Source organism: Malaclemys terrapin, chromosome 5, assembly GCF_027887155.1.
Source record: "Malaclemys terrapin pileata isolate rMalTer1 chromosome 5, rMalTer1.hap1, whole genome shotgun sequence".
In the NCBI taxonomy this organism is placed as follows: Eukaryota; Metazoa; Chordata; order Testudines; family Emydidae; genus Malaclemys; species Malaclemys terrapin.
In genome coordinates, this window is record NC_071509.1 from 105,401,741 (window position 1) to 105,419,613 (window position 17,873).

Below are 17,873 nucleotides of genomic sequence, written 5' to 3' on the forward strand. Positions count from 1 at the left end.
TCCATTGCCTTGCAGCTGTGTAAAGTGGGTTTAAAGAACTCCTATTCTGATCTGGTAGCATATTACACCCACTTTGTACCAGGGTAAACTATTATACAAAGTGCAAGGAGGGGAGAATTAGGCCCACGATAAAGGTGTTACAGCTTTCCAGCCTGCAGCTTTTCAGGAACATTCAGTACATGATTCTGTGGTACTGTCCGTTTGCCAGAAGAAGCAGCCAGCTGCTATTTCTAAGAGGTGCTTTATATTGGTGGCACATCAACACTATCTAACATAGCGTCCTAATTACACTATTCTAAAAGATAATAAATAGCCAGATGTCATGGAGCAGTTCTGTGAATATAGAGGTTTATCCTAAAGGTTTTATTATTAGTTTTTCCTGTGTGCTAGTTCACGCCCTGAACTGTCACGCTGATTACTTCGGCATTCTTTTAATTTTCCTTTCCTTGGTGACCTTGCTGAGTCCTCCTCTTCTTTCTCTCACTTCTAAGTCAGGTGCTCTCCTCCAAAGCAGTGGCACACACAGAGAATACCTTAAGGGCACTGCTGTGTTGGAAGCACCAGACTGTGAAGCACAGTAATTAAATGTGGATGACATGTTTTTAAAGGAGGACGTTAATAGCTGTGATAATAGGGCGACCTTCCAGCATCACCCCTCTGCTTGCAGGTAGGACAAGTATATTCGGCAGCCCATTTTGTTTCTCAACCATGGGAAGCTTTTTTTCCACCCAATTTTATTTTTAAGGATGCCTACACTAAATGTCTGCTATAAACGGGGACAGAAAAGCTTGAATGCAGGAGCAGAGTACAAGTGAAAGGCAGTGGGGAATTTTACCATCTCTACTTCTAGTTTTTAATTACATCACACTCTTTGGGGTTATTTCCAGAGACCATCACCAGGGGAAACAAATAGAGGCGCATGAACATGAACATGCTATGCAATTAGAATGGGCTTGAGTTCCAACGGGAAGGCTCTTGCTAAATATGCAGAGCCATTGAATTCTGTACAAATATAGAAATAAATCATAATGCTCCCTGTGTCTAAACAATCTTTCATTCCAAGGTCTGCAAGGCCTTTACAAGCATTAATTATTTAAGATTCACAACAACCCTCCTCCCGCACCTGAGTAGTTACTCTCCTGTGAAATGGGTTTCAGAGTAGCAGCCGTGTTAGTCTGTATCCGCAAAAAGAACAGGAGTACTTGTGGCACCTTAGAGACTAACAAATTTATTAGAGCATAAGCTTTCGTGGACTACAGCCCACTTCTTCGGATGTGAAATGGGTGTAACTGCTAACAGGTGAGGCAGTAAGAGGGCCATGAATATACCCAGCTATCCTGGCTCCCAGTTCTCTTCACTAAACAAACTGCCTGCCTCATTGGTTTTAGGGGAGGAGGAATCTGACCAGCTAACAAAGGTTCCAGCTCTACAGATACCCAGTATAATCCCTAAAGCTGAGCTATTCACAGTACATAATTTATTTGATGAATTTAGCACCTTTTTCTGTTTGTGATTTGTCTGTAAACTGAGTTAGATTTTAAATAACTTGCTCCTTAGTCAAAATTTTATGAATATTTTATCAGAATCTATTTCAGTCCTTGAGTTTTAAGTTATCACAGTCTGTTATACTCAGTCCACACACAGCATGTGGTATTGCTTCTACACCCTAAATGGATGACTCCCATCCACAAATTAGCTTATCAAGATAGCTACATGAACACACTTCAATACTCTTGTAAATACCTATTCATAGGTAGAGTGCTGGCTGCCAGTACCCCCCAACAGCTGTTTGAAAAATCAGGTTTCTAATGGGAACCTAATATTATCTCAAACCCAACTATGGAGTGGCTGCTGACATCCCATATTATTTCCAATAATTGGTTCTTTCTGGAGAAGGCATTAGAATGGCCATATGAAAATATAAAGCACCACTTCCCCAAACTGCCACCATAAAATAGGATTCTTCCCATGGTGAATCACAGAACTGTTTTCAATACTGAGATTTTTGTCCCCTGGCAGGGACCAGGGTATAACTTTGACCCCCTGCTGGTCTTTTATGATGTGCACAGAGACACTGGCCTGCTCTGAAAGCTTCCGTCTTTCTGTCTGAAGGTCCAAGCTACTTGAGGATTGTACTAATCGGACTGTCAAAGGTTTGGCCCAAGCTGTCCTGCACATTCCAACTGTGATTTGTGCTGACAGGTTTCTTCACAACATATTTTACTTTCACAAGCCTCCTGAGTATGAGAGATAACATTCGACAAAGCCTGGTTCATTTTGGCTGGAGAAATGCACCAGGTCTTCTAACGGCAAATAACATGCTGCACACAGTGCACACACTCCCCTCCATATGTCCCTATGTGGCAGATGCACCCTGACTAATGACAGGTCAGGTGCTGCTCACTGTGGCACAGCCTGGCAAAGAAACACAAACCTGTTCCTGTTTTGCAATAGTCTTTCAATCCTGTTTTTCTTTTAAAATCAGGAAAGTTGTGCATTTAGCTAATGGAAGTGATCAGACGGTTCCACTAATATGGCATATTACCATATGGTGTTGGAGACAGAGAAACAAGAATCTCACATGGTATAAATCAATTGAAATGCTGTGTTTAAAAGGGGACCTTTAATTACATGCTTGGATTCGGTTGTGTAAGCTACTCATCTGTCACTCAGGGCAGGCTTAATTGTGTGTATATCAGAGTCCTGTTGAATATTGGTAAATGCAAGCTAAATTCAAGAAAAAAATATCTGGAGCAACACCAAAACAGTTCCAAAACAACTGCAAGCAGGATTCTGGCAATGGCATGCAGCCCTGGGGTACTTAGATTAGGGGAAAAGTAGATGCTACAGATGGGGGAACTAGTGTGGAAAAAATGCACACACACATACCTCATCTTCCTTCCTTGTATTCTTACAGATGGAGCTATCAAACAAAATGAGGTTGTGTACTCACAGTATTTGTACAGTTATAGCTACACATACATAGCTGGCCAAATTCTCCCCTCATATACATCTCTGTGGTTTCCACTGGTTTCAATAGGAGCTGCAAGGGTATATTTGCCTCACCATTTTATAATTATTGCTTATGGTCTGAAGCTGACAATGCACATCAGATATTGATTTCAATATACGAGTTTTGGGTTTATATATAAATTGCACATTTTTACTGTAATGAGAGATGCATGTATGGAGTATTTTGTATTGCTGTATACATGATCTTGAAATGGACCCTTGTAGCAATGTACACATGTAAGCAGGAGGACTTCAGGCTGCTGCTGCAGGAATTTCAACTCTGAATTTTCTGTTTGTTTTTTGTTATTGTTGTGTTGTTTTTTTTAAAAATCTTAATCTTAACATTACATTGTTTTCTTGGTGTTGTGTTTATATATTTAGATATGAATGAATACAGATAGGTATATATTCATATGGAGGTAGTTATTTATGTAGACACACACACACACTCACAATATATATTGTTTTGATTTGCATAACAAAATACCAGAGGGCCTAATTGTGACATTAACGCACAACCCTGTGATGTGTCTTGCCTTTGAGAGCTCCCTGATCTACAAGAGAACATGCCCACTGCTATAGGAAACATACTGCCTGGGACGGGTTGCCCCCACTCCAGGGTGCCACCTGGTGTACTGGAGTCCCACTGAGCCCATCCATGGCACCAGCCTGGGCTCTCTCATCCTGTTCTGCTGTGCCAGGCCCTCAAACTTCCTCTAGCACACACACAGATAGGGACACACCCAGCTGCAGAAAGACACAGACACTGAAATTAGTTCTGTGTGGGAAGAATCAGCTAGGGGATTGCCCAGCACTCAAGTGCACACCCCCTCTGGGGTGCAAACCCAAAATTGTATTGTCTTGTGCTGCACAGAAAACTGTACAGCATAAGCTCATGAAATTCGCTCCCTCCCTCAATGTGGAGGAAGATATGCACAGCTTTTTGCCCCCAGTTATGAATTTCACAAACTGGTTTAGAGAGAACAAAACAAGTTTATTAACTATAAAGGATAGATTTTAAGTGACAGCAATCAGATCAAAGCACATTACCTATCATAGAATATCAGGGTTAGAAGGGACCTCAGGAGGTCATCTAGTCCAACCCCCTGCTCAAAGCAGGACCAACCCCAACTAAATCCCCAAATGGCCCCCTCAAGGATTGAACTCACAACCCTGGGTTTAGCAGGCCAATGCTCAAACCACTGAGCTATCCCTCCTCCCCTTGGTAAATAAACAAAAAACACAAACTGATATTAACACACTAGATAGGTAGGATATAAATTAGCAAATTCTCACCCTGAGTGATAAACAGGTTGGCAGATTCTTAAGGCACAAGTTGCCTTGATTTTCCCACGTTTTCATACACAGGCTAAAGATCCTTCTAGCCTGGGACCATCACTTCTCACAGTTTAGTCCTTGCCCCTCAGGTATTTTCAGGTGTGTTGTTGCAGGGAGAGTGAAGTCCCCCAGTGATATCATTCTTTATATCTTCTTCCCAATTGCTGGAAAGCTCTTTTGCTGTGACCTGGGTCAAACAGTTCTCAATTTTGTAGTGCTATCTCTGAGAGGTTTCCACTGTACATAGTTCCTGGGGTAATCCTTGTGCTTGTGTGCATTTCCTCAATAAGTCATTAACATTGTTTGGACTTTTTACTATTGTACCTGAAAGACTGCTTGTGGGTGCTTTCAACCTCACAACATTTTTCAGTATCATGTACATAGCCAAACTTCATAACTTCACATAAGATGATAACACATACAATCCAATGAGATATTAATGTCTAGCAGATCAAGACTTTTAGAATATCTCACAAGACATACTTTGTATAAAACATATCCTAATTACATGAGAGTGGTGAATATTGGGGTGTCAGGGTGTCACACTGCCTTTGTACTCTCATCCTGTATGTGGGCCTCTGTGAAAGAAGTGAAGGCTCAGTCACAGTGATGACCCACGAGTCTCAAACACAGGCCCACAGGAGAAGCCATGCTCAACCATCCACCTGGTAGTCTGCTGACAGTCACTTAGCTGGGACCCATGAAGCCCAACCCCAGCATGAGGCTCTGGGCCCTGAGGTCCAACTGGCAGAGTACAAGAGCAAGTGATTGGCCAGCTGGCTAGCAGCAGGAACAGCAGGAAGAACTGGGCTCTACCTTGCTCTGTGTGTGCCTAGTGATTCCTGTTACCTTGGCTTGATTTCCTGGCATCTGACTTGTGGTTCCTCACCCCCAATTTGGCTTCTGCCTCTGGTATCCTGACCTGGCTTGACTCTGTTTTGAACTTATGGTTCTGATCTTCATTTTTGTCTCCTGCTTCTCAGTTGCTGGTATCCTGAGCCAGTCACTCCTGTTGCATGACTGTGTGGTCTGACTACCTATCACCCAGTTGTGACAGCCACTATGTTCTCCTGAGCAGAGGGTCCACAGTTGTGCCTGGATCTTATGCATGGTACTCAAGGGAAGTTTGGGGAGGGGAGGGGGCTACTGTGATAAATGGGCCTACACATTTCCCAAATTGTGAGGTCAACTAATAAAATGTGAATGAAGTTCATAAAGTGTCACAATAATCTAAAACAGATATTGATGGGAAAACGTGAGAAAGGGAGATAGACTAAATTAGTCCAAACAAAGAGGCCTCCTGATATAACTCAAGGAGTGTATTAAGATCATGCCTGATAAACAAGAGAAGTGTGGGACTGGAAATCAATTTAACCAAAATTGGTGTGGGAAACTAGACCTAGTTGGTGGACAACATAATGAGAAGATGCATTATTCCATCAATCACTATCTTTTGGTGTTCTTAAAAAGGAAATGCTTTGGGAGAAGATTAACAGAAGAAGCAGCTGTCTGACAGCTACTGCTGCAGTGAATTTTACCATCATAACTGCCACCGCAACTGATTCCTGGGAACCCAGAGTCTACTGTAACACCGCTGAGCCTTTGTCATCCTGATCCTGAGAGATTTTCTGACCAGATCTGGCCAAGAACAGGACCCAGATGACATCACCACCTCAACTGGCTCTGGCTTAATATCAAATACCACCTATGATGTGAGACTGTCTCCCCGGTCTCCATGTGTACTTTTCCTTCCTGCCTGTCTTCTTTCCTATCCCTCTCCTTTTTCCTTCTGTCTAATAAGAGTATGACTTAGCAAGCCAAGAGTGCATATTTCACAACACTGCTGTTGGCCTGTGACCAGAAAGGCAGCTAAAAGCTATTTTCTAACCAGCCTGATGCTGGTACAAGTTTGCCAGGTCTTGGAATGACTATTACTACCATGGTTCTCCAGCAGTGAGGTTGCAAATGAGAATCAACACTAGAGACAGAAGCTTCATTTTCTATCTTTACTGGTTGTTCTGTCCCCTCTTGTGTATTTATCTTGTTTTATCTTTTAGAAAACTATAGCAACTGCAGCTCCAGCCCAGTTAAAAAGTCCAGTTATTACCATCTTTAATGCCATCTAAAAGATTGTAAGCACAGGTTTTTCCTTCTAAAGATCTCTCGGGCTACATGGGAAAGGAATAAGGTATATTGTTAAAATGAAAACGTTACTTAATCCATTTATATTTCAAATGCTTTACCTGTCTGTCTTTCTTTTCTGTATCTTTACTAAAAAGGTTAATAAGATTTTTAATGGTGTGTTTGCCATGGTGCTAAGCAGGCTGAGGTCTCTGTGTACCAGACCTTGTTTAACGCTGTTTAATGTTGAATAGTTTCAGAGTCATGAACACCTATGATTCTGTGGGCCCATTTATTCCATCTGAATTAATACAACACTCCCTTGTGCCCTGCCCTAACACTCACACCCACATACAAGACTGACACAATCTAGCCCAGAATCTTTAAATATTGGTAATGCCATACTAAGACAAGGTGAACAATAAAACACTGCATTATTACTTGTCTTAGCTTACAGACACTTGGGGAATAATTTTTTGAGAGTGGAGTGGGAAGTCTGTCTAGAATAATTCAGGAAAATCAGATAGTGACTCAGTTAAATGATTAAATAAATCTTTACTGTATATTCCTTGACAAAGACACACTTATTGATTATAAGATCTGCAGTGAGATAATCACAGACTTTACCCCTTGGTGTTTGTGTAGAGTTTGAAATATATATTTTGTAAATCACTTTCATTCCCTGCAAGAGAGTTTGGCCATGAAAACATTTCCCAAAGTGCCTCTGTTTAACCCTTCCCATGCTGCATTTCTGAATCTAGCCACTGAATTCAGTGGACAAAGGATCAGAACATGTACATGCCAGCGTGGCAAAAAGAGCAACATCTCAAAATAGAAACCTTAGGATTTCCCATATCAATTTAAACAAATGGTCTATCCAGTCTAATGTCCTGCTGCTGGGGCACCAGGAAAGAAATCTTAACAAGGCAACTGGTTAATGGTGAAAAGCTTTATAGGGAGAGACATTCTTTCCTGAGTTCTGTGGCTGTCAGCTGACTCTCTAGAAGCTTGGAACTTGATCACGCCTACTTTTTCATGTACAACAACAGATGCTGCTGTAGATTCTGAAATGATCCAGCCGCCTCTTAAAATCCACCTACTTGACTCTATGACCTCCTTTGGCAACCAGTCAGTTCTATATGCTGGCTAGCTGCTATTAGAAGAAATACTTCCTTTTGCTGGGCTGAATTTCCCCTCCTTCATGTGCAGGATAAGAGGAAGGAAGCCTTAGGCTTTGTCTACACTGCCACTTTACAGCGCTTCCAGCGCTTTAACGTTGGTAGTGAAAACATACGCTTAGTCAAGTTCATATGATTCCATTGGAGCAGAGGGATGAGCCCCTCCCTCCCTCCAAGGAACAAGCCATGAAGTCTCTCCTCTCCCAGACTGTATTCTAACTGCTAGCAGTTCCCCACCTTCTGAGCACAATGGCCTATTGGAACCCCACTACCATGATCTCCCTTGGGCCCTGAATACTCCATCTCACCACCACCACCTTTAAAGAGGGAATTCTTGACACAGAGGGATACCTATGGTGGTGGCTCTCAACCTTTCCAGACTACTGTACCCCTTTCAGGAGTCTGACATGTCTTGCCTACCCCCAAATTACACCTCACTTAAAAGCTACTTGCTTACAAAATCAGACATAAAAATGCAAGTGTCGCAGCACACTATTACTGAAAAATTGCTTACTTTCTCATTTTTACCATATAATTATAAAATAAATCAATTGGAATATAAATATTGTACTTAAATTTCAGTGTATACTATATAGAGCAGTAGAAACAAGTGATTGCATGAAATTGTAGTTTGTACAAACTTTGCTAGTGCTTTGTATGTACCCTGTTGTAAAACTAGGCAAATATCTAGATGAGTTGATGTACCCCCTGGAAGACCTCTGCGTACCTCTGGTTGAGAACCACTGATCTATGGAACTGGTTCTATTATCTTTCCTAGAAGAGCTCTGATAGACCATAGGGGGAACACAATACACAACACTGGTCCATCATTTCCCACTGGCCAAACCTTCTCTGTCACATGGCTCTCCACACCCATTGCAATCCCTCCACAGGGTCCAGCAGAAGTGGGGGATGGTCCCAAAGATGTGGCTTAGCCTCGCCTCTGATCAGGAAGAGGAATATATGCATGTGGAGATGGGGGAGCACAATTCCAATATGGGTTTTAAATCTACCTGCCAGTGATGTTACTGACTGTCCCTTGTGTCCTTTGTGTGGACAGGTTAAAGAGGAGGGAAGGGTTAGTTTTTAATCCTCTCCAGAATTCTTGAGTTAAGTCATCTTTAGCACTTCTTTACAGACCTTCTGAATGACGCTGAGCATATCACTTGTTCTGTCAACCTCAGTTCCCTGCTTTGTAAAAAGGGGATAGTGCATCCTGACCTTGCCTATTCTTTGGGGAGGATAAATCAATTAATATTTTTAAGTGTTCAGATATTGCTGTGATGGGAACTATGTAAGTATACAAATAAACTGGTTTAAAAAAGGATTTATGTAAATTTGTGTGTGAGAGAGAGGGACGGGGGAGAGGGAGGACTGCAGTAAAATATGCATTTCATAACCAGAAAACAAGACTAGGTACATTAAATGGAGAGTCCTGTAGAGATCCACGTAATAGCCATAAAATGATGTTCGGATGTGCTGGATCCAATTCTGCCTCCATTGAAGTAAATGGAAAAGCTCCTATTGACTTCAGTGAGACCAGAAATGCATTGATGGCTTGTTACTACTTGCAGAGGGGAAAATTTGCATTGTATCTAGCTGTATGATATTGGGTATGGTGCAATATGAACCATGTCATGTGCTGCTGAAAGAGATGCAAAGAGCCTGTTTTAACCAAATTAAGAACTAGGAGAGGTCATTGCTGTGAAACAGCTGCAAGTAAGTTCAGGAAAGGTTCATCCTTCCAGCCTGCAACTATCAGTTTCCCTGTCACAAGTTTATCAAAACTTTTCTCTGCGTAAAGTACCAAGTAATTAATCACTTTCTGTCCATATCTGAGCTCATGTAACATTGTACCTAATGCAAAACTTTATACTGTAACATAAAAAAATCAGTTTCCAGAAAAAAAAAAACATCCTATGGATAATTTAGATTAAAAGATGTAATTTGGGCTAAAAATTTACTCTCTCAGAAGAGAGTTATAGTTAGAGGGGGAGGGAATGAGCACTTATCCTTCCCAAATATCTAATGTAAACAAATACAGCAAATACCATGGAACAGATTCTGTGCCCCACTCTTGATGCTTTATGGCATATGTGAAAGGAAGCCATAAAGGCTCCACCCCTCATGGGAATTCCTACATTATTCTGTTAGAATATTTCTTGATACTCCTAAGAAAATATCCCAGCTTAAAAAAAAAATAGTGGCATTCTCACCAAAAGTTTCCACCTTGCCACAATGAAGTGTTATGATATGAAATGTAGACATTGCACTCGCTTCTCTTACTGTAGAAGGGGAAAGGTCACTGTAGATTTTTTTTTTTAACAAAACCAGACTCTATCTGAAGTTTCATCTGTGGGTTCCCATTAAAAGTCAACATTTGCCATCAATTTAGTCCAAAGGTATCAGAATTCCTCTGTTTCCCTCTATACTTAGAAATAGGAGATATCTGTGGTCATTTGTAACTCTGTAATAGCGTCTTGCAAATGTTGACATTTTAATGCCTTCTGCTGCATTAATATGATATGAACTAAGCTGGACTTTGAATCTGGATGTATTAACTATTTGTTTCCTAGTGATAAATCTGAAAAAATTTGCATTTTCTCTTCTCCTGTCCAGTTCTGCTACATTTAAGGTCAAGAAGTAAAAAAAAAAACCCACCATGCCCAGCAGCACTATAAATTGCCTAGAAAATTGGCAAAGAATTTGGCAAACAGGCAAACTTCAGTTACACACAAGAATGTGCAGTGGGCATGATTCTCACTTATACAAGCTGGACACCAATGTAGTCCCATTTATTTCAGTGGAGTTACTTTGGATTTACGCTGGTGCGATCCAACTTGGCCCAATGTCTAAATTATCATAAAGCCATCGAGTGGTCCATAAGGAAACACACATCTGAATCAAATCAAAGTGAAGAGTAGAAAAGCTGTATAGAATAGCATACTTTTCTCACTCTTATGCCATCTCTACAGTCATAAGATGAAGGAGTGGGTTGCAGACTGTTGTAATGAGACATAAAACTGGTGTCTCTACTGAGTCCATGATTTTTAGGCTATGGCTACACCAATGCAGCTGTGCTGCTAGTGCAGACACTCTAGGCCAGGGGTAGTCAATAGGCGGACCGCGGGCCAAATCCAGACTACCAGCTGCTTTTGAACGGACTCCAAAATCTTTTTTATTTATTTTCTCTGGAGTCTGGACCTTGACTATACCTTGACCAAGAAATTTGGACCTTGACAAAAAATAATTGACTCTCCCTGCTCTAAGCGTACGGGAAAGAGCTCTCCCATTGATTTAATTACTCCATCCCCCATGAGCAGCACTAGCTATGTCGACGGGAGAAGCTCTCCTGCCAACACACTGCTGTCCACACTGGTGCTTAAGGTCAGTGTAACTTATATCGCTCAGGGGGTGGCTTATTCACAGCCCTGAGCGATGTAAACTGTACCACAGTAAGAGGTAGTGTCTACATAGGCTTAGTGTCTAGCAATGTTATGAATTTAAGTTCACAGCCTTATCTTTTGAAGGTTTCTCTTGAGGATGAGGACTGAGAAGCCAGATATGGAGTGATTGTTTTCTGAAAAGTGTTCATAAAACACGGGTGATTTGTTTTTGTCTTATTTTTCTGTGTGAGTTCATTCGAGAGTGTAGTAATTGTCTAGTGTCACCCATACAATTGTTAGGGCATTTGATTCACTGGATGAGGAACACCACATGTTGTGATAACCATGTGTAAGATCCATGAATCTTGAAAGGTGTGTTGATCATTGTAGCAGTGGCGATATGTCTGCAAATTTTGCATCTGTTGTAATAGCAGGGTCTGATGCTATTATGAGTTGGTGTGTTCTGGTCTGTGGAGAGCTTGCTTCTGATGATGAGTGTGGAGAGGTTGGGCAGTTGTTTGAAGGCTGGAAATTGGGAAAGAATTCTTTCAGGATGTGGTCCCTATCAAGTATTGGTTGTAATTATTTGATGATACCCATGATACACTCTATGGGCAGTATTGCCAATGCCAAGAGATCATAAATCATGAGTCAGATTCCCCAAAATCATGAGACTTTTTAAAAAAGATTATATTGTGTTTTTAGGTCAGTCTCTTGACTTTTGAACTCCCCCTGGCCATCCCCAGGGTGTGTACATGTGACAATTAGTGTTGCCCACTCTTCCACATGTACTGGATAAGGATGATTTTGGACTCTGCTGCAGGAACTCTCACCCCCACATCTGACTGTCTCCTGCCCAGCAATTAATCTTGTATTCCAATCCCCCATCACTTCTGTCCCTATCCAATCCCCCTCAATTCAGCCCCCTCACAGTTCAATCTCTAAACCTCCATCACCTAAATTCACAAGAGTTGGCATGGCTGTAGGCAGGTCTATATGGGTTCCAGTGTGAGGTAATAGGTAACAATTAGGGGTGTAGAGTCGGTGGAGTTTTTGCCCATATTGAAGCAGGTTCTCTCAGGGTATTTGGGTGGCCCATTCCGTGATGCGATCTGCTTCTCTGGTGGAGTGTCCTTGGATGGTGAAGATGGTTTTAACTGTGTTAAGGCAGGTATGCCGGACTTTCTCCTTGAAGCATATTTTGTGATATCTGAGGGTCTGACTGTAGATAACAGATTGTGTGGTGTGTCTGTGGTGGTTACTGGATCTGTGAAGGTAAGTGTAGTGATTTACGCATTTCTTGTATATAGTTGTCTGTAGAATTCCATTGTTGAAGAAGATTGAGGTGTCCAGGGAGTTGGTGCTGGTATGGGAGTGTTCTAGAGAGAGTTTTATGGATGGGTGGTGGTTGTTGAATTTGTGGTGGAAATCTCTGAGGGAGTTTAGGTCATCTGTACAGAGGATGAAAATATTATTGATGATATCATTGGTTTAGTGGGGCATTTTTCCAGAAATTCTTCCTTGAGGTGGCCTGTGAAGAGATTGGGGAGCCATCCTAGTACCCAGGGCTATTCCTATGGTTTGAGCAAAGTGTTTGTGGTTGAATGTAAATTTGACATGGATGAGGATGAAATGGTTGAGTTTGGCTATATGTTTGGAGTGTCCATTGTCTTGTAGATATTTGAGACTGGCAGCTATGCTGAAGATGAGCCTGCAAGCTTAAATTCATAACTTTGCTAGACAGTAAAAATGGACAGAATAGAGACAATGCTTTTAGGTCTCCATACAACAATTGTAACCTATTAACCCTCCTTTCTCCTATGATGGGAGAGGTGTTAAATTGTCCACTTCCTATTGATTGGTCTCTTGCAACATGTGATAACGGGCCTTCTGCTTAATCTGTTGCACCTTATATATTAGCTGTGACACTCTGATTACCTTTCCCAGGCCTGAAAAAGAGCTCTGTGTAGCTCAAAAGTTTGTCTCTCACCAACAGAAGTTATTCCAATCAAAAGATATTGCCTCACCCGCCTTGTCTCTGCTCATATCCTGAAATAAACATGGCTACAATCACACTGCAAAAATTCCATTGTCTTGAGTGGGGTGGCAGCAAAATGCCCAGGTACTGTGAAAATGACAATGATGTTACAATAAGCAGAAAAATAAAATGGGAGAAAAGATTCCTTTAATAGTCATTAAGTTACTTTTACTTTTACTTGTGCATGAGTTTTATTGTGTCCATCAGGGACAGAAATATCCAGAAGTCTGGGTTTGGTTTGTGTATTTTTAGAATGGTTTTAGTAGTATAGCTAAATAGATTCTGCTCAAAACTCATTTTTCCTGCAGCGTGTTTATATATCCACTGAAATATGAATGTATTCGTAAAGTCAAATTGCAGAGCTGAATGACTAACTAATGAAACCAGATATTTACCACATTCCTTATTCAGCCATGGAAGAATAGTATCCAATATGAACACTGCCACTGTGGACTCAGAATTACCTGTAAAGAGAGGAGGATTCTTCAGCATTGCACCTCTTGACAAATACACACAGCTCAACATTGTGCTTCTACCTTCTACAAGATTTTCCTTCCTGTTCCATTCATTATCTTTTTAAAATATATCTATAGATTGTAGTTTAACACATACAGCTAAATTTATTTAATATCAAAACTGTGACACAGATGAATATTGCTGATATTTCACCTGTAACCACCCCACTGGCACCAAATATAGCACATACGGTATGGAATACGATGCATTCACCTAATTGGATATAATGGAATTGGATGACTTAGGACATGATCCATAGCCCACTGAAGTCAAGAGCAAGCTTTCCATTGATTTCAATGGGCTTTGGATCAGGCTTTTAGAGGTGTAATGTCAGCCTAAATGATTTTCTTATTGACCTGGTAGGCCATAAAAGCTTTTACTTATATTACATGCACATGTAATATAAGTAAAAGTTTATGGCCACCTAAACTGGCTTAATGCCCAGTGATGGACAAAATGCAGGGTAAAGAGCCTTTAAAGTACCCAGCTTTGATTCAAACTCAGAGACTCACAAACTTCCATATTGCTCAGTACAAGCTTGTGATATGCTTAGGATAAAGTGCAAAATTTAGGCAACATTTTGAATATATGTTACTATTACAGTTTCTGAACACCATGGTTAATGATTCCCATTGTGCTAGTCTGCCATCTTCTTAATCTTCTGTTGTTGTATCAATAGTTAACTTTCTTGTGTTCTCTACCTTTTCCCAGTGTCAGAGAATAACAGAGTTCTCGTTTTTTTGTTTGGGTACAGTAAGTCAGATAGTTTATTTTCTCTCTATCAATTGCATAGAGGGAGAGAGCTAAACAGGTCTCTCAACAGGTAAACAATTACAGCAAGCATTTGTACCTTTTGTTACAGACAATAATGAGCAACAGCTGCATTTTGTTTATACATAGGTCATTCTGATATCTTGTTTTGCTCATTCCATATTATCTACACATTATCTACACAAGGTCGCAACAACTTCTCACACAGTTCTTTCCCACTCGCCTCACACATTCCTCGCTTCTACAAATCTCGCGTTATTAGGGTTACAGTTAGCCTGACTCTTGCGAACAAACTGTCATGCATTGCATCCCCTTCCTGTCAGTTCTTTCTCTGCTTCCACACCAGTGTCACATTCCTCTTTGTTAAAATCATGTTTTAGATCCCAATCATTTGAGATTCTGGACAATCACAACTCCCAATCACTTCACTGGGTATTAGCAGCACTTAGCATGGAGCAGAATCATACTCATTCTAAGCATATTGGGGCAGGACCTGTGCTGACTTCTGTGTCTTGGACAGAGCAAAGCACACACTGTCAGGGCTAAACAAACAAGAGGTATAGAATAAATAACAATTAATAACATGATATACCATAACAGCTCCCTTGAAGATCTTATGGTTTAGCATGCATATCCAGATAGATAAACTTTCATATTATGGTCAATGTTGCCAACCAAGACCGTTTGAGCACTCTGTAGTAGCTTGGTTCTTGACACAAACTCTGACACGTCCTACAGAGCCATTACAATCTCTGTTGTCAAGAACTATTCAGAGGCTTCCAACTTCAAGGTTCATGGAACACAATTGATCCTCCCGGTTATAAAGGAGTCCTTGCAGAAGGCCCTGTCAGCCAAGCTGCTTTGCGTAATCACACTAAGTCCTTTAAAAAGAACAGGAGTACTTGTGGCACCTTAGAGACTAACAAATAGTACTCCTGTTCTTTTTGCGGATACAGACTAACACGGCTGCTACTCTGAAATAAGTCCTTTAACTAGAACTGCATGATTCTGTGAATTCCCTGCTTGTGTGTTGTTTGTTTAATTTTACTGAAGTCCACCAAACAAAACCAGCTCTTGAACTTAGTCAATGGATTTTTTTTTAAGGTAGCTGTTTGATATTGTGGGCAAGAATGCTAACAATAATGCACATTATGGCATAGACACATTACTTTTTGGTTTGCATACACTGGAGCAATTGTTTCACACTTAATTGTGTGTGACACAACACTGTAACACTGTACAAATACAGTAATACTGTATTTAAAGGAACATGCTGTCCCTCCTTCCAGGAAGCTGTTGTAACTAAGAACAAATTCCCAAAGCGAGAGACTGATTTTTTAAAAAAACATTTAAAGGAGTGGAAATGCTGAGAATTCAGTCATGTATAAAAACATGCCTCCAATTGGAGTTTGATTTATTTTGTGAAATGAATGTTCAGTTTTTATTATGCAGGGCAGGTATGATTGGAATCCAAATATGAAAATTATATTTTCCAATTACTATAAATAAATTAAATGACAAAACAAACATTCGAGCATTGAAAAGTGCCATGTATGTCTTTTCCAAAAAGTCTGACAAACTGTAGAAGATAATGGAAGAAATAATTTCATGCTAGTATCCCCATTATTTAGAGATATTTAAGTCCTTTTTCTATGGGGGAAGGAGTAGAGCTTTTAGAGGACTAGAAGGTAAATTCTGTATGTCCTATAGGTTCTCTGGCTTGTCCTGTATAGATTTCATGCTAAGTATTGTGATGAAATGCCATTCCCGTTTCTTATTTTGTATTGCAAAAGCCTAGTATAGACTTACATTTTTTAAAATAATAAATGATTTTTGGGTGCCCACCTTTAGATAGCTTAAAGGCACTTGATTTTCAGAGGATCAGTGTTCAGCATTAAGGCACACAAAATCCATGTTTGAAAATTGAGACCATGATCTTTTTCCATTCACTCACTGGCCATAGCCTTTTGGCATTTGACTGGTGTTTTAATAATCTGTAACCCAAGATCAGGAAGGCCCAGAACCACAAAAGGACTTAGGCAACCTAGGAGCCTCAAAAACCCTGCTCAGCTGCCACCCAACCCTGGAGGCACCTAAACTTCCACTGTTGGAATCCCCGAGGTGCCTAAGTTTCCACCTCTGGGCATGTGCTCTGCTGCTGTAGTCTAGGTGTCTGGTAGTATCTCTCATACCTAAGCCCCTGAGGGATCCTCACACTAGGTGAAACTAGGCATTACCTCACCTGTCTTGTCTGTAGGGCCCAATCAGGTAGGAGTACTCAGAGCAGGCCTAACTCTACAGAAAAGAGGGGAGGCAGTGGTAGCCTTGCTTATAAGCTTTAGCTCTTTAGTTAGGGGATTCACCTGGGATGTGGCAGACCTTTTTCCTCTCTGTGCCTGATGTGGCAAAGGGATTTGAATACAGGTTTCTCATTTCTCAGATAATTACTCTAGTCACTGGACTATAATGTCGTTCTCCCACTCTTTCTGGCCCTATGCATATTTAATTTATACATAGGTGGAACAGGTTGAATGGGAGAAATTGAGAAAAACACACATCAGAACATCCCATAGTCCAGTGGCAAGGGATGCTGTTCAGGGCCTGTCGGTGTTACATTAAATAATGACTATTCATATTTCAGTAAGGGTGGCAGAATCTGGCCTTTAGTCTAAAACTCATTTCTTGTTTCCTGCTGCTCAAGTGAAACTGACACATTGAATTTTATTCCCCTTTTTCTCTGCCAGCCTCAGCTCTAGTGCAAATGAGTGCAACTCTAATTACTTAAATGTCATATCTCTTAAGAGTCCCTCATTCTGAGAAAACATTCAAAAGTTCCACTCATATTTGGTCTTACTTAACTTTTATTGCTGAATACTATTTACATCAGAAATGCTGAATCACCGCACTACAATTATAGACAGTCATTTAACTTTAAAGGAATTTATCCAACAGCTTTTTAAAGTATCTTGCATTCATTTTATGGATCATTGCTGCATTCTTTGTCCTATATTCAGGCCTTGAGCTGAAAGTAAGTTAAATTGAATTTCACTTATTTACACTAGGTCTGAATTTGACCCTTCTATATTAATAGCAGCAGAATGGGGTTTTGGAAAGAACAAGAAAAGAGTGAGGAAGGGCGTTGGGAATAGATGGGATACTAGACTGAGAAATCCTGCTTACTAGTATAATTAACTAAATCATTCATTCCTCTTTCTTTCCTAGAGTCAGTATTCTTCACTGTTGGACCCTTACTAGAGGTAGGACTGAACAAGGATTTGCCCCCAGAACCCCTCATCCCTTCTTCTCTCCGCATCACAGGGGAGCATAGAAGGAAATCTTGCATCCCATTTAGATGTTATGGCACCACTTGTGACAATTAAGCATACATTGCCTTATATTAAGTAGCGTGCATCTTTGAGGAGGTGATGAAATCAAGGCTCCACCCATTCTCTATCTGCTCCCTGGCCATTAGCCTTGGAGAAGGCAATTGGGCAAAGGAGGTGTTTCATCTGC